We start from the raw sequence: 27,500 nt of genomic DNA on the forward strand, positions 1-27,500 counted from the left end.
ATATATATATATATATATATATATATTTATATATATATATATATATATATATATATATATATATATATGTATATATATATATATATATATATATATATATATATATATATATATATATATATATATATATATATATATATATATGTATATATATATATATATATATATATATATATATATATATATGGCTACATAGACACAATCACATATATTTATATATGTGTATGCATACATGCAAGGGCCTTTAATAAATATATACACAGCATTGAAACCTCCACACATATCCAGATTCATTTATGATAAAATACTGATACAAAGCAGTAAATCTACAAACAAAAGAAGATTAGAATATTGGAATTCCAACTATTCCTTTGTAGTTTCAGAGATTTTACTTTTGATCTTGACCTTCAGTGATGCGACGCCAGTAGATATCCATTGGAGATTAGATCTCATCCCCCTAAGCTGTGTAGATTCACCTGCTTAGTGAGTCTGAGGAATTATTTAACAGGCTGACAAACACTTCAGTGAATTCGTTTGAATTATTATGTAAACAGTGATTTTCATTTAAGTTATTGTTGGAATGAATAGATATCGTGTATATGTATAGTCATAAATGTACATGTGTGCTCTATATATGTACATGTATATGTATGTATGTTATATACATATATATATATATATATATATATATATGTGTGTGTGTGTGTGTGTGTGTGTGTACATACATACATATATATATATATATATATATATATATATATATATATATATATATATATATATATATATATATATTATTTATTTATTTATAAATATATATATATATATATATATATATATATATATATATATATATATATATATATATATATATATATAAATGTCACAGGTTGAAAAGGTAAAGGCATGTATGTTTCTCACAAGTATCAAGTTTATTATGCCAACGTTTCACATCACATGATGCATCCTCAAGACTGGAAAATTACTGACTATAAATTCTTAAAACGTCACTCATACAACAGGAAAAAACTTAAAATTTTCTTTTTAACATTTACAAATACAAAAATTAAGACGAGAACTTGAAAGGAACACCTACCAAGGCAAGAGCTAAAAGTGTCTAAAGAGACAGGGAGAAAATAAACATAGGAAATATACCTATAGAGAACGTGGAGAGTGAACAAACAAGGAATTATGTTATAAACAGTTGTGTGGACGATGACTGGGTGGCATCCATCATTATTTATAAAATATACCTGTCCCAGATGTAGTCTGGGAACCTACGTTGGATGTACGAGGAGGCTTCTCAAGGTCCGTTTCTGCTCCCATCAAGGTGGCAGCTTCAGGACGGGTTGCATATTGTCAAATCCCGAACTATCCAATGTTCGGAACTATTCTCAGATTTGAGTCCCCTGCTTGGATATAAATGATTTGGGAATTATTGGATCTGCCCGTAAGGACGACGAGTTGACGGTGTTGGAGTATTTATAGTCTAATTTTCCGGCCCTGAGGATGCATCATGTGATGTTAAACTTTGGCATAATAGACTTTTACTTGTGAGAGAATACTCGTACATGCCTTTACCTCTTCAATCTGTGATGTTTGTTGGGTCTGTTTCCCCTGATTATTCTATATATACAGTATATATATATATATATATATATATATATATATATATATATATATATATATGTATGTGTGTGTGTGTGTGTGTGTGTGTGTGTAGTCCAATCAAACTGACACGTGATTTATGTTGTAACTCCTGACCGGTTTCGACTTTATATCAAAGCCATTTTCAGAGGACTGCTACTTAATATATTTGCACGCGAGGCATTCAAAGATCAAACAACATTTCCATATAAAAAAGAGAGAAGAAAAAACTTGCATCGATGTTTTATGTCATCCGGAGAGAAAAAAACAAGTTCTACCACTTTCTCTCTCTCTCTCTCTCTCTCTCTCTCTCTCTCTCTCTCTCTCTCTCTCTCTCTCTCGGACGCCTAACAGGATAAAAATTCCTTCGCGCCCTTTACCGCAGAAAACGTTGCAAACTCGTATCTTTCGCTTCGATTTTCTTTTTTGTATCATGTCCAGAGTCGAGTTACTGTTTATTAACTGCTCCCAGAATATTTTCCCTAACCAGTTTTCTCCGCGAGAAACCTGGAAAGTGTTGCAGAGATACGATGGGTCGAGGAAATGACTAAGGATATGAGGAGAATCATTTCAGCTGCACATGTCCAACTCGTTTATCTCCTTCCAGTCTGGAATGGCTGGAACTTTGCGTTGCTTGGTCGTTCCAGGATTGCCGTTGCCTTCCAGTTTGGAAATGGTTGAAATTTGCATTGCCTGGTCGTTCCAGGATTGACGTTGCCTTCCAGTTTGGAAATGGATGAACTTTGCATTGCGCATTGCCTGGTCGTTCCACGACTGCCATTGCCTTCCAGTTTGGAATTGGTTGAACTTCGCGTTGCCTGATCGTTCCAGGATTGCGGCTGCCTCCCAGTTTGGAAATTGTTGAATTTTGCATTGCCTGGTGGTTCCAGGATTGCCGCTGCCTTCCAGTTTGAAAATGGATGAACTTTGCATTGACTGGTCGTTCCAGGATTGCCGTTGCCTTCCGGTTTGGAACTGGTTGAACTTTGCATTGCCTGGTCGTTCCAGGATTGCCGCTGCCTTCCAGTTTGGAAATGGATGAACTTTGCATTGCCTGGTCGTTCCAGGATTGACGTTGCCTTCCAGTGTGGAAATGGATGAACTTTGCATTGCGCATTGCCTGGTCGTTTCACGACTGCCGTTGCCTTCCAGTTTGGAATTGGTTGAACTTCGCGTTGCCTGGTCGTTCCAGGATTGCTGCTGCCTCCCAGTTTGGAAATGGTTGAACTTTGAATTGCCTGGTGGTTCCAGGATTGCCGTTGTCTTCCAGTTTGGAAATGGATGAACTTTGCATTGCCTGGCCGTTCCAGGACTGCCGTTGCCTCCCAGTTTGGAAATGGTTGAACTTTGCAGTGCCTGGTCGTTCCAGGATTGCCGTTGCCTTCCAGTTTGAAAATGGATGAACTTTGCATTGCCTGGTCGTTCCAGGATTGCCGTTGCCTTTCAGTTTGGAAATGGCTGAACTTTGCATTGCCTGGTCGTTCCAGGATTGCTGTTGCCTTCCAGTTTGGAATTAGTGGAGCTTTGCGTTGCTTGGTCGTTCCAGGATTGCTGTTGCCTTCCAGTTTGGAATTAGTGGAGCTTTGCGTTGCTTGGTCGTTCCAGGATTGCTGTTGCCTTCCACTTTGGAACAGCTGGAACTTTGCGTTGTTTGGTCGTTCCAGGACTGCTATTTCCTTCCAGTCTAAAATTGGTGGATCTTTGCTTTTGGTTTCCCTTTATTCCAGGATTGCTATTTCCTTCCAGTCTGAAATTGGAGGAACTTTACTTTTGCTTTCCCATCGTTCTAGGATTGCTATTTTATTCCAGTCTGAAACTGGTGGAACTTTGCACCGCCCGTCTCATCGTTCCAGGATTGCATTATCATCCTAATTTACAACTAGCGGAATTTTGATTTGCCTGTCCCATCGTTCCAGAATTGCTATTTCATCGCAGTCTAAAACTGGTGGAACTTTGCGTCGCCCTTCCAGACGTTCCAGGATCGTACAAAGAAACCCGTTAACCTTCAGAATGCCCGCCGTGGGTATGTACTATGTGACTTACTCTATGAAACCCAAAAAAAACTCTGAATATAATGGTGAACATTTAAGAGACTTCCTGATCATTCAAATCAAGTATACGAATTTACCACTGCAGTTATTTCAGCCTGGCAAGAGTTGTTAGAGTGATAGCAGAAGAGGTCTGAACGCCTAAGTATTTATAAGTTCAATCCAATACTCTTGGGTTTGAGGAGTTTCATAAGCGCCACCACTTTCGAATCTCCAAACCTTCGCAGTTTATTCTTTCGTGAAGATGCAGGGAAACGCAGTGAAGAGCAGAGCCATTTTGAAATCTGACGGCACGTAAACTGTGATGAAGAATCAGGACGAGTGTTGGTTATTGGAGTTTTGTCCATTAAAACACAGAATTCTTGTTCATGACAGAGTAATTATCGCGTTTATTTGTAGGCATTTGAAATTTTTCATTCAGTACGGAATAGCGTGTTTATTTGTAGGCATTTGTGCTCATTTTTCATCCAGTGCGGAAATGTAGTTGGAATTGAAATTGTAATATAAAATTTAGGCCAAAGGCCAAGCGCTGGTACCTATGACATCATTCAGCACTGAAAGGGAAAATGAGAATAACGAAGGTTTTAGAGGCGTAACAGGACGAAAACCTCGCAGTTGCACTGTGTAACAACTGTTAGGAGAGGGTTGAGAAAAGTAAGATGGAAGAAAGATAATATAAACAGAGCTACTAGTAAAATGAATGAAAGGGGTTGCAGCTAAGGGCCGAAGGGACTCCGCAAAGAAGAGTAAAAAGTAAATATGCTTCTTAAAAGGTAGAATTAGTACCATCTCTTCTTAAAGACATTCGGGCTGCTACAGTGACGAAAGAAATTAATATTATGTTTACAGACAGTTAAGGATTACGGAAATAGTTATAAAGTCTTTCCAAGCAATTTCAAGCTCACGAAACGCATGATGGCCAAAATAAATGTTTATCAGACAATTCTTAAGTCTTTCTTGTAGAAAGAAGCTCGTCATATCTCCGAGTAAAAACTGGTAACCTGTGAACTTCAGCAAAATAAAACATAGTCAAAACACCATTGAGTTTTATTTATAGTTTCAAATTGGACAAAGCTCTTGAGACTGAGTCTAGGTTAGACTGAGGAGAGAGAGAGAGAGAGAGAGAGAGAGAGAGAGAGAGAGAGAGAGAGAGAGAGAGAGACTACATGAGGGGAGGTGGGGAGGGGGAGGGGGGATTTCAGAGGTCAAGGAAAGAGAGAGAAAGCGTTGCAGTTGAAGAGAAAAGCTTCTATTTTGGCCACTAATTAAGGGCTGAGCTATTTGTGATCGCAAGGCATGTTTTGACGCGCGCATAATTTCAACGCCTGAGAGAGAGAGAGAGAGAGAGAGAGAGAGAGAGAGAGAGAGAGAGAGAGAGAGAGAGAGAACGAGCATAAGATGAGACAGCAATTAAAATTTATTTGGGGGATAAACGCAAATCAGAGAGAAGAGAGAGAGAGAGAGAGAGAGAGAGAGAGAGAGAGAGAGAGAGAACATCACAAGATGGAACTGAAGTTAAAATTTACTTGGGGGAAAAAAGCAAATCAGAGAGAGAGAGAGAGAGAGAGAGAGAGAGAGAGAGAGAGAGAGAGAGACCATAAGATGGGACTGCAGTTAAATTTGACTTTGAGAATAAAAGCAAATCAAAGAACCGACATTACAGTTAAATAATCATAAACAGAGAAAAAAATCCTTAGACAAAAAAAAAATAATTAAATAAGTAAATGAGAATCAGGGCCTCTAAAGGTAGGTTCCGCAGCTCAGATAAATAGTCTACTATCTGTGCAATCACTGGTCACAAATATAAACAACATTACTGTTTGCTATCTAATTAAAAGATAGCTGTCTTTTGAAAATTAGCAAAGGAGCCATTTGCATACCTCAGCAATGCTTAAATGAATTATTATACAACAATTTACATACAAACAAGTAAAATACGCGTCGAAGTTTCTTCGGCACAATCGTGTTTTCTGTACAGCGTATAATCAAGGCCACCGAAAATAGATCTATCTCTCGGTGGTCTCGGCGTAATGCTGTATGAGCCGTGGCCCATGAGATTTTAACTACTGCCCGGTGGTGGCCTGGCCTATATCGTTGCCAGAAGCACGATCATGGCTAACTTTAACCTGAAATAAAATAAAAACTACTGAGGGCAGAGGGCTGCAATTTGGTACGTTTGATGATTGGAGGGTGGATGATCAACATACCAGTTTGTAGCCCTCTAGCCTCAGTAGTTTTTTAAGATCTGAGGGTGGACAGAAAAAGTGCGGACGGACAGACAAAGCCGGCACAATAGTTTTCTTTTACAGACAACTAAAAGCTGCCAGTTTCTCGCCCCCCCCCAAAAAAAAAAGGTTTGCCCATGGGACTTTCTATCCACTTAAAAAGGTAGCTAAAGTATTTTGAAAATTAGCAAAGGAGCTATCTACATATTTCAGCAAAGCTTAGATTAAATATACAACTAATTATATTACAAAAAGCATCCAGTCTTCCCCAAAGAACGTTTTCCCAAGAACTCACTATTTCAAACGTTCTAAAACGTTGGAGACTAGCATACGAAAAATGTACACATCTAATGCGCGTCTGTTAACATAATGCAGGAACTTTACGACGTAAACAGTTAAGTAAACATTAGCTTTAAAATCTTTGCCAGATGAATAGTTGCGCTGTGGAGAACGTCCAAAATTTCCATAAAAAATATGTTCTAAATGTTTTACTAATGATGCTTTGCTGTTAAGGCGACGAACATAGTAATGAGCAAAGAATGTGTTTGACCTTCATTCATCTGGGGAGGGGAGGGGGAAGGAGAGGGAGGAGAAGATAGGGGAGGGGAGAGGAGAAGGAGGAGAAGATAGGGGGTGGGAGAGGGAGATGGAAGAGAAGACAGGGGAGGGTAGAGGGAAAGGGAGAAGATAGGGGATGGGAGAGGGAGGAGAAGATAGGGGAGGGGAGAGGGAGATGGAGAAGATAGGAGAGGGGAGAGAGAGATGGAGGAGAAGATAGGGGATGGGAGATGGAGGAGAAGATAGGGGGATGGAAGAGGGAGGAGAAGATAGAGGGATGGGAGAGGGAGGAGAAGATAGGGGATGGGAGAGGGAGAAGATAGGGGATGGGAGAGGGAGGAGATAGGGGATGGGAGATGGAGGAGAAGATAGGGGATGGGAGGGAGGAGAAGATGGGGAGGGTGAGGGACAGGGAGGAGAAGATAGGGCGAGGGGTGAGGGACAGGGAGAAGATAGGGGATGGGAGAGAGGAGATGGGGATGGGAGAAGGAGATGGGAGAAGATGGGGAGGGGTAGAGGAGAGAGGAGAGATAGGGGAGGGAGAGGAGATGGAGAAGATAGGGGAAGGGAGAGGGAGAAGGAGTTAGGGGAGGAGAAGATAGGGGGAGGAGAAGATAGGGGGAGGAGAAGATAGGGGAGAGGGGAGAAGGAGATAGGGGAGGGGAGAGGGAAAGGAAGGAGAAGATGGGGGAGAGGAGATGGAGAAGATAGGGGATGGGAGAGGGATAGGGAGGAGTAGAGGAAGGGGAGAGGGAGGAGTAGAGGAAGGGGAGTGGGAGAGGGAGGAGAAGATAGGGGAGGGGAGAGGGAGAAGGAGATAGGGGAAGGAGAAGATAGGGGAGGGGAGAGGGCGAAGGAGAAGATAGGGAGGGGAGAGGGAGAGGGAGGAGTAGAGGGAGGGAAGAGGGAGACGGAGGAGAAGATAGGGGAGGGGGAGGGAAAGGCAGGAGGAGACAGGGGAATGGGAGAGGGAGAAGATAAGGGGAGGGGAGAGGGAGAGGGAGAGGGAGGAGAAAATAGGAGGAGAGGGGGAGGAAGAGTTGAGGAAATTATTGTCTGTAATTGTTCAGCTAAAGAATGAAGAAAATCCAGAGATATAAAAAGATCCAAAATATTCATAGTGGATAATTTTGAGGGTATAAAGGAAAATAAAGATACAAAAAGTAGATAAGCTTGACGATATAATAACGTAAAAGTATATGTAAAAGAACTTGGTAAAGGAGTAAAACAAAAGAAAAATGACCAAATGAATAAAGGTAAAATGCATAGACCTTCAGTAACAACAACAATTGGCCAATGGGTCTGCCCCAGTCTCCTGTCCTCTGCCGCACATGCAATTTTCTTTCCCTCCTCCCAGTTTTCTAAAAACCTCTTTTTAGCCTGTTACATCCTGTTCCCTTTATTCTGTCCTATTTACCTTGAGCTAAATACTCCATACCCCCTTTATGCTGTCTCACTTACCCTAAGCTAAATACTACACACTCCCTTATACTGTCTCATTTCCCCTAAGCTAAATACCCCATACTCCTTTATTCTGTCCCATTTACCCTAAGCTAAATACTCCATACTCCCTTTATGCTGTGCCATTTACCCTAAGTTCAATACTCCATACTTCTTTATTCTGTATCACTTACCTCAAGACAAATACTCCATGTATAATCCTTTTATTCTGTCCCACTTACCCTAAGTAAAACTACTACATACTCTATGCTATTCCATTTGCCCTAAGCTAAATACTAAATACTCTCTTTACTTTCCTACTTACACCAAGCCGAATACTCCATACTCCCTTAATGTTTCTTATTTACTCCAAGCTCAATATTTCATACTCCATTTATTATGTAAACTTACCCTAAGCTGTATTCCACATTCCCTTTATTCTGCCCCACTTACCTTAAACTAAGTCCTCCACACTCCTTTTATTCTGCTCCACTTACCTTGAACTAAATACTTCATAGCACTTTTATTCTTGCCCACTTACCGTAAACTAAATACTCCATAGTACTTTTATTCTGCCCCACTTACCCTACACTAAAACTCCACACTCCTTTTATTCTATACTCCATACTACTTTTAAACTGCCCCACTTACCCTGAACTAAATACTCCATACTACTTTTATTCTGCCCCACTTAACCCAAAACTAAATACTCCATACTACTTTTATTCTGGCCCACGTACCTTAAGCTAAATACTTCATAGTACTTTTATTCTTGCCCACTTACCCCGAACTAAATACTCCATACTACTTTTACTCTGCCCCACTTACCCTGAACTAAATACCCAAGGGATTAAAACAAGTAAGCAACTGACTACCAACCCATTACAAAAACTCTGAAACTTCATTACAGCAGGAAGGAGACTATTTTCAAAACAAAGAGGTACTTGGACATACAGTGGAAGAAGAAGAAGAAGAAGAAGAAGAAGAAGAAGAAGAAGAAGAAGAAGAAGAAGAAGAAGAAGAAGAAGAAGAAGAAGAAGAAGAAATTTACTAAGCGTACGAAGAAGTTCTCAGAATGCCAAGAGGAACAGTTTAATGGTTCACATAAATTTCTCTATTCACGACATCCAACGTCGCTTTAATCTTGGAAATACTCGACGTTCTTTTGTTAATTTGGGACTTTTGTTGTTTGGTAATGATGATAATAACAGTAATCTATTAACGAGATGCAATTCTCAAAAACTGCATCAAAATTATTATTATTGTTTAGAAAAGGAAACCTATTGATACGAACAAGCCCACTAAAGGCTCCACTGACTTGAAATTCAAGCTTCCAAAGAATATTAAGGTGTTCATTAGGAAGAGGTAAAAAAAAGGTAAAGTGAAATACATAAAGAAGAGAAAGAAAATCTATAATAAAACAGAATTAAAACTGGCTTTGATCATCATCCAACTATTTTGCAAGGTGACAAGCATAAAAATATTGAAACATCTTTTCATTTCTGTGCAATTCACATGCTCTTTGCTAAAAGCATGAGTGTATATCTGAATGGTATTAATCTTTAAATCGACACTGACCTCAATTCATTCAAGATTTTTGAATGAACTGATAGGGGTGGGGAAAATATAGTGAACTCAATGACAAGAAACTGATAAAACCAAGTATGTCAAACAAGATTACAAAAGCTAACTAGAAAATAGAGAATCGAATATATATACAGTATACATATATATATATATATATATATATATATATATATATATATATATATATATATATATATATATATATATATATATATACAGTATACATATATATATATATGTGTATATGTATATACACACACAGACATATATATATATATATATATATATATATATATATATATATATATATATATATATAAAACACTTATAACTCGACTTGAAACTGAACGCTGAGTTAGTCTTAAACAGAAAACCCCAAGACAATATTAATCAGACCAAAATGACCATCAATAAATACTCTAATATTCAAAAATTCCCAAAACCATTCAGACCAAAGCAACCACATGACCAAATCTAAGCACTAAATATTCAAAACTATATTAAGAATCTTAGTGAAGTGTAAATGTTTCGCTCTGCGCTACTGAGAGAAAGTTGGTTAGATTCAATGACTGGAGAATCACAGATTTGGACAGTTAAGAACAGCTAATAGCTTATACCAAGAGCAGTAAATATTCACTTCCTGGGCAAAAATTAACTGACCCCAATCGTAGAGAGTGGATTTTTCCCGGGCATCGAGAACGTACCCAAAATACGGGGAAAGAGATGTTGGCGCCATATGGTCTATCTTAGCGACAAAATTACTGCCAGTACTGACGAGAAAAGGGAAGTTTGATTTTCTTAAATACTCTTTATTTGTTCATTTAATTTTTCGTAGCGTTTTCCTTGTAGTTTTCTGTTGAAATTAAAAAAAAATTATTGTGCCGGCTTTGTCTGCACGTCCGCACTTTTTTCTGTCGGCACTTTCTCTGTCCGCCCTCAGATCTTAAAAACTACTCAAGCTAGAGGGCTGGAAATTGGTGGAAATTGGTATGTTGATCATCCACCCTCCAATCATCAAACATACCAAATAAAACAAAATAAAGTACTCCCCTCATTATTATTATTATTATTATTATTATTATTATTATTATTATTATTATTATTATTATTATTATTATTAAGATGAACACTATTCATATGTAACAAGCCCATCAAAGGGACCATTGACTTGACGTTCAAGCTTCCAAAGAATATGGTGTTCATTACAAAGAAGTAACAGAAGGTAATGGGAAATACAGAGAGAAGAGATCACTTATTAAAAACTAAAAAATAAATTAACAAATTAATAAATAAATTGAAAAGAATATGAGTAAATGATTAAAATACAAGGAGAATTGTATTAGGGTGGTAATGCATTGCAAATTCGCTTGAACTTCTAAAAGTTCCAATTGCACGGCCTCCTCAGGGAGACTGTTCCACAGTCCAACGGTGCGAGGAATAAAGGACCTCTGGAACCTTGGAGAAGTTCGACGAACTCGAGCAGGTGGGTTTTAAAGAATTAAAAATCGTTCTGATGCTATTCAGCGACTTCTTTTTTTTTTTAAAGGTCACACTCATCCATAATGCAATTCGCATGTTGAGTGAACTTGAGAGTTCGTGTTTGTGGTTGTTTTACCCATTTCTCGTTCGCAGTCTGACTTTGTTGTTGTTTAAAAAAATATATGGCATTGAAACAACGAACGTTGTTTCGAAATTCGCAGGAAATTTTGAAACAATAAAATAAGGAATGGCATCTTTTTCTCTTCTCATAATAAAGGGTCATATTTATTCAGCAGTTACTGGATGAGAATTACAGTCTTCCTTTTTGTAACCAGTTACAGGATAGATAATATAGTCCGTTTTGTCTGAAGTTACAAGATAGATAATACAGTCTGTTTTGTTTGTAGTTACAGGATGGATAATACAGTCCCTATTTTTGACAGAAGTTACAGGATGCATAATACAGTCCTTATCGTCATCAGTTACAGGATGAATAATACAGTAATTTTTTCATCACTTACACGATGAATAAAAGTCCTTTTGGTTAGCAGTTACAAGATAAATAATACAGTTCCTTTTGTCATCTGTTACAGGATAAATAATAGTAATTTTTTAATCATTTACATGATGAATAATAGTCCTTTTTGTAACCAGTTACAGAATGAAAATTAGATTCCTTGATATTCCACTTAGTTCATAAACGAATTGAAAAATGTGGCGTCATTTATAACAGATCTGTCACACGACAAAAATATTATTTTGTGAAAATAACAAGAAAATTATATTTAGATTCCTGTATTTCAGCAGCAGCTACTGAGAATGAAGAGGCAGAATTCTCTCTCTCTCTCTCTCTCTCTCTCTCTCTCTCTCTCTCTCTCTCTCTCTCTCTCTCTCTCTCTCTCTCTCTCATAGTTCAGTAGCACCTACTGAAAATGAAGAGGCAGTATTATCTCTCTCTCTCTCTCTCTCTCTCTCTCTCTCTCTCTCTCTCTCTCTCTCTCTCTCTCTCTAAAATTCAGTAACACCTACGGAGAATGAAGAGGCAGTATTCTCTCTCTCTCTCTCTCTCTCTCTCTCTCTCTCTCTCTCTCTCTCTCTCATATTCCAGAGGGAGCCACTGATAATAAAGGACGCAGAATTATTCTACTCTCTCTCTCTCTCTCTCTCTCTCTCTCTCTCTCTCTCTCTCTCTCATTTTAGGTGCAGCCACTGACAATGCAAGATATTAGTATTCTCTCTCTTTCTCTCCCTCTCTCTCTTATTTTAAGTGCAGCCACTGACAATGCAAAATACTAGTATTCTCTCTCTCTCTCTCTCTCTCTCTCTCTCTCTCTCTCTCTCTCTCTCTCTCTCTCTCTCTCTCTCTCTCTTCCTTCTTACCCAGAGAACGCACATCCTAACAAAATATACTGGTTTTATCTAAAGATATTAAATCCAGCAAACGATATTCTCTCCGCTGATAAATATACGACTCATTAAATAATGAGAAAAGGGGGGACAAAACATAAGAATAAAGAATATGACAAAGTACAACGAGAATAAATAAGTCGTTAATTTCATTTTATGACAACAACACCAGAGCTAAGAATATCATCAACAATCTCATTCTTTTTACGAACATTATTCAGAACGTCCTGGCAATCTTAGGGAATAATCAGATATTCCTTATGTGGTAATTATTATTATTATTATTATTATTATTATTATTATTATTATTATTATTATTATTATTATTATTATTATTATTATTATTATGCCGAAAATGAACCCTCCTCATACGGAACAAGCATTATTATTATTATTATTATTATTATTATTATTATTATTATTATTATTATTATTATTATTATTATTATTATTATTATTATTATGCCGAAAATTAACCCTCCTCATGGAACAAGCATTATTATTATTATTATTATTATTATTATTATTATTATTATTAGATTCAGAAGATGAACCCTATTCATATGGAACAAGCCCAGCAAGCGGGCTATTGACGTGAAATTCAAGCTACCAAGGAATATTGTGGTGTTCATTTCAAAGAAGCAACAGATGGTAATAGGAAATAAAGAAAGAAGAGATCAGTCAATAGAAAATGAAAGTAATAAACTAACAGATTAATAAATAAGTAGATAAAAATGTAAGTAAATTATTAATATACAAGGAGAATTGCTTTAGGGTAATAATGCATTGCATCTTCGCTTGAACCTCTGTTCCAAAAACTTGGTCAAAGAGAGAAGATGAGACGAAAGCAAAGGTGCTGATGAAATTTAAAGAATAAAAAATATATATATATATAGCAAAATCAATGGAAGTATTGCAACTGGAACTGGAATACAAAATTTAGGCCAAAGGCCAAGCACTGGGACCTATGAGGTCATTCAGCGTTGAAAGGAAAACTGAGAGTAAAGGAGGTTTGAAAGGTTTAACAGGAGGAAAACCTCAAAGCAGTTGCACCATGAATTAATTGTTAGGAGAGGATTAAGGAAAGTAAGATGGAAGAAAGAGAATATGAACAGAGCTACAGTAAAATGAATAAAAGGGGTCGCAGATAAAGGTCAGAAGAACGCTGCAAAGAACCTAAGTTAATATCTGCAGTGCACTGAGTGAGGACAGAATATTAATATAATATTTAAGCCAACGGCCAAGCGCTTGGCCCTATGAGGTCATTCAGCGTTGAAAGGAAAACTGAGAGGAAAGGAGGTTTGAAAGGCGCAACAGGAGGAAAACCAATCAGTTGCACTATGAATCAATTGTTAGGCGAGGGTGGATAGCAAGATGGAAACAAGAGAATGCGACAGGAGGTACAGTCAAAGGAATGAAAGAGGTTGCAGCTAGGGGTCGAAGGGACGCTGCAAAGAACCTCCAAAGGCATTGTCTACAGTCCACCGCGTGAGGTGCACTGATGTCACAACCCCCTCACGGGGAATGGAAATATTCACGCATCGCGGCGAAGTCATATTTGGGGTCCAAAATACCTTAGGTGTTTACTAAGAACCTTTCCAAGGTACATTGGCTCCGATTTCCACCTCTCACGCGTTATTTGAACAGGTGCCCAGATTAAAGAAGTTAATAAAACACATCCTAGATGAGTGGGGCCATACATATGCCCCGGAAGAAAATGTTAGGGTAAATATTAAGGTTGAATGGTGTTCAGGTTGTACGGTATGTTGCATGCCCACGCGCGCCCGCGATGAGGACAGCTTTTAGAAAGTTGCAACGCCGGGAAAAAAACTTGAAATCTTTATCTCCCGTCTGTTTGGATTTATTCGTCGACTCTGTGATTTATCATTCGTATATATAAATACAAATATATATATATATATATATATATATATATATATATATATATATATATATATATATATATATATATATATATATATATATATATATATATTCGTGACATCAACAGAGTTAATAATCTTAATGCCTTTGAAAATTTATCAGTGGAGTAAAGTGTCAAAAATGTTAGTATGCCGTAAATAACATTTGGTTAACACGCTATACTTATAAAAATGTGTGGGATATAAGCACGTTTACCACGCCCACACACTGACGCTTATGTAAGTATGTATGTACGTATGTATGTATATATATACAGTGTATATATATAATATATATGTGTATATATATATATATATATATATATATATATATATATATATATATATATATATATATATATATATATATTATATACACACATGTATACATATATAAATACATGCACAAACACATATATATATAATATATATATACACACATATATATAGCCTTTACATACATATACCTGTACTGTATATATACACATATGCATATATGTATATATATATATATATATATATATATATATATATATATATACATACCTACATACATACATACGTACATTAGCGTCAGTGTGTGGGCGTGGTAAATGTGCTTATATCCCACACATTTTTATAAGTTTAGCATGTTAACCAAATATTATTTACAGCATACTAACATTTTTGACACTTTACTCCACTGATAAATTTTCAAAGGCGTTAAGATTATTAACTCTGTTGATGTCACGAATAAATAAAAATTTCCATTAAATAAAATTATTTTTACCCACTTGTGGGATTCAAGGTCATGTCACTGAGTCTTTGCATTTCAAAAGATTAGCTCTCTTTCTCTCCCACTCCACTCTCTCTCTCTCTCTATATATACATATATATATATATATATATATATATATATATATATATATATATATATATATATATATATATATATATATATATATAGTATACAGTATATATATATATATATATATATATATATATATATATATATATATATATATATATATACATAAGCTGATTCCATTGCGCGTCTTCAGGGTAAACACAAACAGAAACTTAACTTTCACAGCCAACGAGAGAGCGAAAGGAGATAAGAGGGAAATCGCTCACAGTACAAAAGGAAAGCGTTGACACCTTAATTCGAAAGTCTGATATCACTCCCCCCACTTTCCCTCCTCCCCCCTCAACAAAAAGATATAAACTACCACCCCTGGTTTGAAAGCTTAATCTAATAATGTAATATGGCGTCATTTCTCTTCTTCCTTTCGTTATCAAGATAGTAGGCCTAAACGTTAAAAACAGCTGCGCTGATTTCATTCAAATACCCTGTGTCAACAGAATTACGATTGACGGTAATGGTGGACAATAAAGGACGAAAGTAGTGATTATGATGAGTGTTAAGAGTGCCAGTAACCATTTTGAAGACAAATAAAGATGGGAGATTATCCAGTACTTATTTTGTAGACTAGTGAAGATGGGATATTATCCTATAGTTATTTTGAAAACAAATAAAGATGGGAGATTATATGGTGAGTGTTAAGAGTGCCAATAGTCATTTTGTAGTCATTTTGAAGACAAACAAAGATGGGAGATTATCCAGTACCTATTTTGTAGACTAGTAAAGATGGGATATTATCCTATAGTTAATCTGAAGATTCATAACGATAGGAGGCTATCCTATAGTTATTTTGAAGACAAATAAAGATGGGAGATTATCCTATAGTTATTTTGAAGACAAATAAAGATGGGAGATTATCCTATAATTATTCTGAAAAATACAGATGGGAGATTATCCTATAGTTGTTTTGAAGACAAATAAAGATGGGAGATTATCCTATAGATAATTTGAAGACTCATAGATATAGGAGATTAAACTATAGTTATTTTGAAGACAAAGAAGGAGAATATCCCATAGTCCTTTTGAAGACTTAAGAGAGATAGATTATCCTATAGTTATTTTGAACACAATACAGATGAGAGATTATCCCACAATTATTCTGTAGACTAGTAACAAGAGAGGCGATTATCCTATAGTTATTTTTAAAACAAATAAAAATGGGGGATTTTCCAAAAGTTTGAAGACAAATGAAGATGGCAGATTTTAAATAAAGGAGGGAGATTTATATTAGTCATTTTGAAAATAGGAGATGATCCCATAGTTATTTTGAAGACTAATAAGGACAGATTATCCTATAGTTGTTTTGAAGAAAAATAAAAATGGAGGATTTTTCCAATAATTATTTTGAAGACAAATAAGGAAGAGGATTATCCAGTGGTTGTTTTGATCATTAACAAAGTTGGGAGATTATCCTGCAGTTATTTTGAAGACAATAAGGTTGGGAGATTATCCTACAGTTATTTTACAGACAAATCTGGGAGCTTATCCTATAGTTATTTTGAAGACTAATAAAGATGGGAGATTATCCTATAGTTATTTTGAAAACAAAAATGGGAAATTATCCAATAGTTATTTTGTAGACTAATAAAGATGGGAGATTATCCAGTACTTATTTTGAACACAAATAAAAATGGGAGATTATCCAATACTTATTTTGTAGACTAATAAAGATGGGAGATCATCCTGTAGTTATTTTGAATACTAATAAAGATGGGAGATTTTCCAGTGGTCATTTTGAAGACAAATAAAGAAGGGGGATTTTACAGTAATCATTTTGAAGACAAATAAAGATGGGAGATTATCCTATAGTTATTTTGAGAGCTAATAAAGATGGATTACCTTACAGTTATTTTGAAGACAAATAAAGGTGGGAGATTATCCTGTAGTTATACTGAAAAATAATATAGACAGATTATCCTACAGTTATTTTGAAGACTAACAAAGATGGAAGATTTTCCAGCAGGCATTCTGAAGACAAATGAGAATGGGGTTTATCCAACAGTTATTTTGGAGACCAATAAAGATGGGAGGTTATTCTATAGTTATTTTGAATACCAATAAAGAGGGGAGATTTTCCAGTGGTCATTTTGAAGATTAATAAAGATGGGAAATTATCCTATAGTTATTTTGTATACTAATAAGAAGGGAGATTTTCCAATCGTCATTTTGAAGAGAAATAACGAAGGGAGATTTTCCAGTAGTCATTTTGAAGAGAAATAAAGAAGGGGGATTTTCCAGTAGTTATTTTGAAGACAAATAAAGAAGGGAGATTTTGCAGCAGTCATTTTGAAGACAAAGAAGAGAGATTTTACAGTAGTCATTTTGAAGACAAATAAAGAAGGGAGGTTTTCCAGTAATCATTTTGAAGAGAAATAAAGAAGGGAGATTTTCCAGCAGTCATTTTGAAGAGAAATAAAAAGGGAGGGTTTCCAGTAGTCATTTTGAAGAGAAATAAAGAAGGGAGATTTTCCAGTAGTCATTTTGAAGACAAATAAAGAAGGGAGATTTTCCAGTAATCATTTTGAAGACAAATAAAGAAGGGAGATTTTCCAGTAGTCATTCTGATGACAGAAACGACGGAAAATTTTCCAGCCGTCATTTTGATGACAAATAAAGATGGAAAATTTTCCAGTAATCATTGTGATGACAAATAAAGATGGAAAAATTTCCATTGGTCATTTTGATGACAGATAAAAACGGAAAATTTTCCAGTAGTCATTTTGGAAATAAATAAAGAACGGCGACTTTCACTGGGTAATTCATCATGAAAAAGGGGTCCCTTTACTTGTAAAAGCAGCAGCAGTGGTAAAAATAAAGGAAAAATTAAATAGCAAAGAAAAAATCAAATCAATTTTAGTAGCAGTAATAGTAGAAGTAGCAGCAGTTGTAAATGTAGTAGTAGAAGAAGTTTGGTCAGACATTAACATTTTTGCTGACTCAGCCTCGTGAGTAGAGCAAGAACGCAAGTCAAGACAGAGAGAGAGAGAGAGAGAGAGAGAGAGAGAGAGAGAGAGAGAGAGAGAGAGAGAGAGAGAGAGAGAGAGAGCTCCGTGGTGAATACGATTCTAAAACGCCCAAGACGACCTACGAGTTAGTGAGATACCCAGATCTGCAAATATGCAAACTGCAAACTGCATGGTTGCAGTGACCATCAACGCGTTTTGCAGATCGCATTAGGTCTATACCTCGTCGAGGCGACATTCCAGGCTGAGTGAGGAGGAGGAGGAGGAGGTCGTTCTTACCTGGGAAATCATGAATGGAGGAGGATTATCATAGTGAATGAATCCCCGTTGCCCCGCTCGGCCGCATTCCACGTTCTCCCTCAGTTCAAACTCTCTTCCCTTTTCCTCCTTCTTCTTCTTCTTCTACTACTTCCCTCCTTTTCCCGCTCTTGTTAGAAGGAGAAGCCTTCATTCCAAACGACCTGGAGAAGGCCGGTGGCATCGGGAATGAAAATGGGGTTCCTAGAGATTATTTCCCTTTGGCGATTTCGATTTGCGATGAAACGTAACTAAATAACCAAGAGGTGCAGTTGGAGGCTAATAGGTCTAGAGCATAGGATGTCTCCTCATATTTCTTTCCTCTTAGTGTCCCGAAAGGCGTCCTGAAAGTATCCTTCACGAGTTTATCTCCGCCTTAATCTCGGAGCGGGACTCTCTCTAAGCACCCATTCGCAAAATTCGTCCGTCCGTCCGGGACAGCGAGACAAAGTTATTCTAATATATCGATAACTGTACACTTCAAAAAGTCACTACTGAACTACTGCACTACGATCGTAAGTTGCTTGCTGTCACGCCTCCTCTTCGTAAGCCACAAGCATCGTCGTCCTCATCATTATTAAAAGAGAGAGAAGAATAATAAAAAAAAAAAGTTATTATCTGGAGTAGTTATCCCGCGAGATACTCGGCGGAAGAAGTTGCTGCTTCTTTTTCGGCGACCCGGGTCTCAACACGGCCACCTCTACCCAGTTACTGACTGGCTTTTGCCGTCGCTCTGCTGGTGGTGGTGGTGGTGGTACTGGTAGTGCTGCCGTTGCCGCTGCCTCTGCTGCTGCCTTCTCCTGTTGAGACAGCTGAGGCTGCTGGCTGGGTGAGGATGAGGAGACCCAGAGAGAGAGAAAGAGACGGCAGGGTAGGGAGCTAGACCCAAGACCAGTCCCCTAGACGCATAATACCTCCACCAGTTACTAGACCAAACGCCTCCCCCATTCTCTTGCCAATCCCGTACTTGTTTGTGTCTCTTGTGCTCTCGTATACCGGATTACTTTGTATTAAATAATCTAAGATGTCGCGATTTCATCGCTCCCTGCAAGCGAAGTATCCATTTTTGACCGAAAATCTTCTCCCCCGACTAACACAGCTTCGGAATTCACCATCCTCGTACTAACAAAATTCAAACTGAATTTTATTTATTTTTTTTTTTCTATCTGACATTTGTGACTTGATTTAGGAACACGCTTTGAACGTTGGCCAACGGCAAACACAAAGCTGTGACTTACATCAAGGTCATACACACACGCCGCTATCATTATGAATTCATCCACCGCTTGGTGTAGAAACGTCCCTTTAAAAAAATCCTTCAAATAAATATATATATTTGACGTCTTTCAAATATATATATATATATATTTTTTTTTCAAAAGAACACTCGAACTCTTACAGAACTGACGCTCTACCAGAATGAAGTGATTCTCATCCCGCGAGAAAAAAAAAAGTTTTTAAAAGAACAACAGAACTCTTATGGAATTCACACGCTCTCAAAATGGACAAAAAACAAATGTGGTTACTTCACATACAAGACACGCCTCTCTGAGGGCAACAGGTCCTAGGAATATAATCACCCGTTGCCCACCTACCAGAGTGACCAGGAAGGAGAGAGAGAGAGAGAGAGAGAGAGAGAGAGAGAGAGAGAGAGAGAGAGAGAGAGAGAGAGAGAGAGAGAAACTTCCAGTCTTGACCTACACATGAAAGTGAATAAAGTGTAACTCATTCTGTGTTTAAAATGTGTAGGTATTTGCAGGTGTAAGAGTGCTGGGGTGTAAAGTGTATACGAGTATGTGTGTGTCTGAGAGAGAGAGAGAGAGAGAGAGAGAGAGAGAGAGAGAGAGAGAGAGAGCGCTTTCAAGCATTATTTATCACTAGAAACTAGAAAAATAAATTCTCAAAATTCCAAGTCTTAAACCTACACAGCCAAATCATCACGTTCTTCAAAACATTATATTGTACAGCATGTTCTCTATTATTAAACTTTTTTATTTTCTTAAACACAGGAACGTGCTAACGACCTCAAAAGTAGTTTTAAAAGGTCGTTGCTTTATTATTATTATTATTATTATTATTATTATTATTATTATTATTATTATTATTATTATTATTATTATTATTATTATTCGTGATGAAAATGAATATGCAAATATTTGGTGCCTCGCAATTCTCCAGCATCAATTTAACTGATGTTGACCCACCAAGCGGATATCATCAAATTGACATTTAAATCTCTCTCTCTCTCTCTCTCTCTCTCTCTCTCTCTCTCTCTCTCTCTCTCTCTCTCTCTCTCTCTCTCTCTCTCAATTTTATCCCTCGCGACTAACACAAAGATTAAAAAGATTCCTTTTGCAATGCTATCTAAAATCTAGTATTAAAGAATAACAAATAAAATACATGATGCTGTGGTAAGTACTCTCTCTCTCTCTCTCTCTCTCTCTCTCTCTCTCTCTCTCTCTCTCTCTCTCTCTCTCTCTCTCTCTCTCTCTCCAAAGATTAAAAGCATTCCTTTTGCAATGATGACTAAACTGTACTTTTAAAAAATAACGAATAACAAGTATGTTGTAGCAGGATCCTAAATGATATTTAATCAGTGTTTTCATATTACTGATAGCCAGTGTTCCTTAGACGAGGTCGTTCACTAATACAGTGTATTAATACATTATTCCGTCGTGTTATCGTTACGTAATAACTATAATTATATAATCAATAGGAGAAACGCATTTTTTGTGTTTTTGTCAGTGTGCTTTCGCACTTTCAATGTTATGGTTCACTTTGAAATAATCACTATCTCGGTTTATCTAACCCAGAATTATATTGCTTCAAATAAACAAAATCTACTGGCATCCACTACGTACAAACAGATTCAAAAGAAAGTGAACATATGTCATAAACCTACTATTTTGTCTTTGAAACCGCGTCTCCGAAGCGTTCTCTAGACCATCGGCCTACATATGCGAGAATGGTTTATCAAACAATCTCAGTCTAACTGACTGAGATCTGAATTCTCCATTACGAATCTGTCGCGTCCTAAAATATCTCCAGTGGAGATGTGACGTTGTCTCCCCCTTTTTACTATTACTATTATTATTTTTGGACGACTTTTAATACATCTACCTAGACTGAAATGCCATGTCTCTCGCTTCCCTCGGTGGCTTACGCTAAAACAAATTTGCTTTTTCAGAACGAGTGAATTCGAGGCTTTCGGGAAGGTGATAGCACTATCTGTCTTAAAAACTACTGAGGCTAGAGGGCTGCATATTGTTATGCTGATCATCCACCCTCCAATCATCAAACATACCAAACTGCAGCTCTCTAGCCTCACTAGTTTTTAATTTATTTAAGGTCAAAGTTAGCCATAATCGTGCATCTGGCAACGAAATAGGACAGGCCACCACCAGGCCATGGTTAAAATTTCTGGGCCGCGGCTCATACAGCATTATACCGAGACCACCGATAGATAGTTCTATTTTCGTTGGCCTTGATTATAAGCTGTACAGAAAACTCGATTGCGCCGAAGAAACTTCTGAGCATTTTTTACTTGTTTATAATCTGATGCGATTTTTTAAACAACACTAAAGACGAAAGCAATATAGGCGTCGATAATGAGAGAAGTGGGGAGAAAGGGCAAGGGAAACTGATAAAGATAAGTCAGAAAAAGATAAATAAAAAAACTTGTCACAGGAGTAGAAAGGTATTCTACCTAGGCCTATAGACGACGCCAGCGCACTGATGAGTCTACGGCCAACTTCCACAGAGTGATAACAAGTTTCCCAACAAAATTCCAAAGTTCCTGAATTAGTTTTCCCAGTTATTGAGCCAACTTGCTTATCAAATGGTGGGGAAGGAATATTGTGTAGACACGAATGGAATAATTCTTATAATAAACTGATCTCGATACCTGGAGGAAACATTTGGGTCAGATCTTGAGATATATATATATATATATATATATATATATATATATATATATATATATATATATATATATATATATATATATATTTATATTTATTTTTATATTTATATATATACATATATATAATACTGAAATACTAGGACACTGTATATTCTATAATATATAATTTTGTAAAAGTAAAGGACCACTTAGCATAAATTATTCCCTCAAACTCTCGAATATGTTGACAAGGTGGCCTATAATATGTTTTGATGTAAATCTTGTTCGATCGTACGTAGACTATGCACGACAAGTATATAAAATTAAAAAGTATTGTTTTACTTACCAGGTTTATATACTGGTGGTTCCTTGCGGCTTAGTGAAAAGCCTCCAAGAATTCCTTTGCACTTTTACCCATCGTATTATCTGTCACCATGACACGTTTCCTCTTTAAAAGAAAACTACTGTGCCGGCTTTGTCTGTCCATCCGCACTTATTCTGTCCGCCCTCAGATCTTAACAACTACTGAGGCTAGAGGGCTGCATATTGGTATGTTGATCATCCACCCTCCACTCATCAAACAAACCAAATTGCAGCCCTCTAGCCTCAGTAGTTTTTATTTTATTTAAAGTTAAAGTTAGCCGTGATCGTGCTTTTGGCAACGATATAGGACAAGCCACCACCGGGCAGAGGTTAAAGTTTCATGGGCCTTGGCTTATACTGCATTATGCTGAGACCACCAAAAGATAGACCACCAAAAGACAGACCACCGAAAGATAGATCTATTTTCGTTGGCCTTGGTTATACGATGTAGCGACTGTACAGAAAACTCAATTGAGCAGAAGATACTTTGGCACATTATTTACTTGTTTTTCAACTTGCTCACTTAACAATTCACTAGGCAACGCAGACTGCGCCACTTTCTCGTGATCTGAAATTCATGAACTTTTAATAACTGTTGATTCTTCTATAGCACTTGATATCTGCTTCATAATTATTATTATTATTATTCAGAAGATGAACCCTATTCGTATGGAACAAGCCCACCATAGGGGGCCACTGACTTGAAATTCAAGCTTCTAAAGAATATGGTGCTTATTAGGAATTAAGAGAAGGTAAAGGAAAGTACAGATAGAAGATATCTCACTTATCAAAAAGAAAAATAAAATAAATTATTAGATAAAAATGTATTAAAATGCAAAGAGAATACCCATTAGGGTGGTAATGCAGCATTTATTTAATGACACATTTCACTGTTCTGGGGAGCTCCCATATTGCTGTATTTAATGTATTATCTAAACAATAACTCTACTTCTATTGATATCTAGAAGGCAGAACTCTACCTAGACGGGACAAATCGATTTATCTAGAACAAATCCACCTCTAGAGCAGTCTCAAAGATCGCTCAAGAACCACTCGTACGATCATACATTAATTTAGACTAAAACAGTCCTAACCAGAGCCGAGAGTGAGTCTAGTTAGGATGCTCTCACTTTTTTTTTATATTATTACCCAGAAATCTTCACCTAGATCAAACCTAGTTTTAAAAAAACTACATCGTACAGAAATGTATATTAAAAGTAAGAAAAAACGCCTAAACAGGAAAACCTTAATGAAAAGAACAAAGTAAAGTAATTCTGGTTAGAGCGCTCTCAATTTTGTTTACGCTATCTAGACAGCTTCACCTAGACCTAGACCAAAATTAGTTCTAAAACAAAGAAAAGACTACATCGTACAGAAATGAAAAATAAAAGTAATAAAAACTCCTACATGGTATAATAACCTTAAGAAAAAAATGCGAAATCTTGATGAACGAAGGGGAGAATATAGGAAAATTCAAGAAACAATACTCTGACACCAAGGTGACTCCCAGCAATGTCAAGCAGATTCCGTTATATTTTACGTACTAATTTTGGGTCGCATCATGCACCCAGGGGGAGTCACAGTCTTATAATCTCTCTTTATAGTCACTTAATTTCTTCTTCTTCTTCTTCTTCTTCTTCTTCTCTCTCTCTCTCTCTCTCTCTCTCTCTCGGGTCGTATCATGCGCCCTTTGTAGACAAGACAAGGGGTGGGGGGAGAGTCACAATCTTATAATCTCTCTAGTCATCTCGTTTCTTCTCTCTCTCTCTCTCTCTCTCTCATCGTGCCATCTTTCCGTCTCATCACAAAAGGTGTCTGTTTAGTCTACCAGATGTTGGCTATAAATTTAAAAAAGGCAGACACCAGCTGGCTGGCGTATGTATGTATGGAGACTGTAGGGGGCTACAGTGTGACGTAACTGCTTAACCTGATTGTTATTATAGGTGGAGCGAGTTGTTTCTTGTTTTGAGTAGGCTACTTTTTCCGACCATTTTTTAGGTAATTTTAACCTTTTATCGACTGTTCAATAGTTTCTCTCGTAGGGAAATAATTTTTAGTCTCGATAAAGTTCACCTAGTTAATCTTCCCTAGTTTGGTGCACCGAACCACTGACCTAGCTAACTTGAGCCAAAGCATTATATATCTCTAAGCTAAGGTGCCAACTACAGATAGGAAGCAGTTCCTGATCTCGCCATTATAAGTGAATAGTCATTACTTAAGTACTCTCGCATGTAAGGCAAATATTGAGTAATATTTGGAAACAGAGGTGGATAAAATTGGCTCATTAGGTCTATTACTGAGCCGCTAAAACCGAATTAAACTCCATTTAATTATTCAGTTTCCTAGAATTCTGCAGAGAAGCGAAAACGAATCGTGAATTAGACATGCAAGCTTTTAAACCAAACAGGGTTTGCCACTTTGGGGTTTTATCACAACGAGGATAAAAAATGAAGCTTTCAATTATTTAAAAGCTGCTGAAAGAGTGGAGACCAAGGTAAGTGAAATGTGCTGTCGAATGATTCATTATTCACGATGATATACACTTACGGGTGTTACGCAAAGAGAAAACAGTTAAAATTAAGACCATTTTTTGTGGTTATATACCTTACTGAGGCCTGTGGGTTAATACAAGACCTTTGTAGGTAACAACAATAAGGTGGAAATAAACGCTAAAATAACCGTACGTAAAGATGTCACACGAACACGTTTTCCAGCGGCAATTGGCATATTGCAGCCAAACTTTGAACCAATTAGCAAATACCGTTTTGGGTATTTGTGTAAAATAGAAGCTTTGTGAGTTTGTTACAGCTATGACGCGCAAGAGAGAACTTACGTAACTTCATCTCTGTCGTCTGTTTAAGCAAATTTGCTAGGCTGATCCACGGGAATAAATCGATCAATAATTGGATACTTGGTCCTTTAAGTTTAGTTGCGAGATGCTGAAAGATGCCAGAAAAGTAAACAGGGCCTCAAGTTTTTGAAGTTTCCCATCGTAATAAGTTCAAATAGTAATCCTGTATAAAACCTGAAAGCACTATTTTTTTTTTTTTAGATTAGAACTTTTTCTCAGATTCATAGACAAAGATGTTATACCTCTTCAAAGTACCAAGTACCTTAACGATTGAACAACTTCTCACGAGGCAAGCGATAACCACTTTTTCCTCCTATAGCTACCTTGCTATTAAATAAGTACTAAATGTTACAAGCAACAATGTTTCCCTTACGTAACACAGAGCAAAACCTCCTCCCTATTTGGTCTAGTTCAGACGGACTTTCTATAGTGTAAACCATTGGTATTTAAGACCTGGTGATAATCTGTTCATCAGCAATAGATAAAGATGGGATAAATGGTTAGATTAAGAGGCTATTATAGACGGCAAACCGGTAAGCACTCGATATCAATAACAAATCCAGCTAGATCTAGCCAGTGGCCAGTTTGGTGCAAGGAGCCAACAAACTTGGATGTACGTAACTTCTCCCTGTAATAAACTCGTCTTTTTAATCTTTTAAAGCAGCAATGTGCTTTTCATTTTATTGCCTCTTTCAAAATAAAGATATTAAAAATATTTTCGTGTTGCCTTTGGGTAAGTTTACAAACTGGGCAATATAGTAACTACAAAATTGCACTCCTAATTTCTTTTGCAACTTACGTTAGGAACGAGATAAACTTTTATACACCACTGAAAAATTAAACAAAATGAATGACTTAATGAACATATATAAAGGAACAGACGGCAAAAGCTAATAAGCAAGGTGAATATTCGGTGGAATGGTGGAAAATGAGAATATTCATTTCAACATACGCACACACACGAAACCATACATATCATTTCTAGAAACGCTAAAAAAAACTAAATAAACAAATAACTAGACATACAAATAAATAAATAAATAAATAAATAAATAAATAAATAAATAAATAAATAAATAAGTAATTACCTGTTGAAAATAAATAAACAAACGATACATAAAACAGATATAATCGTTAAGAATTGGCTCCTCTCATCTTGCTTAGACCGAAGGTCGCCTAGATCATAAATAATTTTGCCCAGGTCTCTTCCAGTCGTGCGCGCATAGCGGAACCTTTTAAGAGACTCGCTGGGTTTCTCACTTAACAACTTCTTTCCTAATCACTTTTTCTTGACTTCTGAAAGCTAGATGGATGGACAAATAGCTAAATAGATAGATATGCAAAAGGCTATATAGACAAACAAATAGCTAAATAGATAAGTGGACAATAACTAAATAGATAGATATGCAAAAAGTTATATAGAACAACAAATAGCTAAATAGATAGGTGGACAAATAGCTAAATAGACAGATATGCAAAAAGTTATACGGAACAACAAATAGCTAAATAGATAGGTGGACAAATAGCTAAACAGATAGATATTGCAAAAAGTTAAACAGCTCAACAAATAGCTAAATAGAGAGACGGATAGAAAGACAGAGGAGCATTAAGCCAGGTGCTCTACACATTTACCTGTACGTGTATTAAGACATGAATATATCAGTGTTTCAGTAAAAGTTTTTCCCTTGGAAATGTAAAACAAAATAAGGATACTTGATTATAATATTCTACAGAAATCATTAGTTTCTTTATAGATTATATATGATTATTTTTAAGCTAAAGGGTGAAGACCAAGTTAATTTTAGCTTAGTGAATCACTAAATGGAAATTTTATATATATATATATATATATATATATATATATATATATATATATATATATATATATATATATATTTATACATATATATA

The 27,500-nt window shown here is 36.5% G+C and overlaps 1 protein-coding gene across 2 annotated transcripts in view; it reads right to left on the reverse strand.

The window, feature by feature from the left end:
• The window catches only part of LOC136837487 (FMRFamide receptor-like), a 144,998-nt gene that overhangs the window by 112,637 nt on the left and 4,861 nt on the right, over positions 1 to 27,500 (reverse strand). The window contains exon 1 of one of the 2 annotated variants that reach the window (XM_067102279.1): positions 18,457 to 19,710. The exons of the other annotated variant lie outside the window; for it this stretch is intronic. The gene's annotated coding sequence lies outside the window, so the exon portion shown is untranslated. Of the gene's footprint in view, positions 1 to 18,456; positions 19,711 to 27,500 lie in introns of those variants that run through there. 2 annotated transcript variants of the gene reach the window in all.

This window comes from Macrobrachium rosenbergii, chromosome 59 (assembly GCF_040412425.1).
Source record: "Macrobrachium rosenbergii isolate ZJJX-2024 chromosome 59, ASM4041242v1, whole genome shotgun sequence".
Classification (NCBI taxonomy): domain Eukaryota; kingdom Metazoa; phylum Arthropoda; class Malacostraca; order Decapoda; family Palaemonidae; genus Macrobrachium; species Macrobrachium rosenbergii.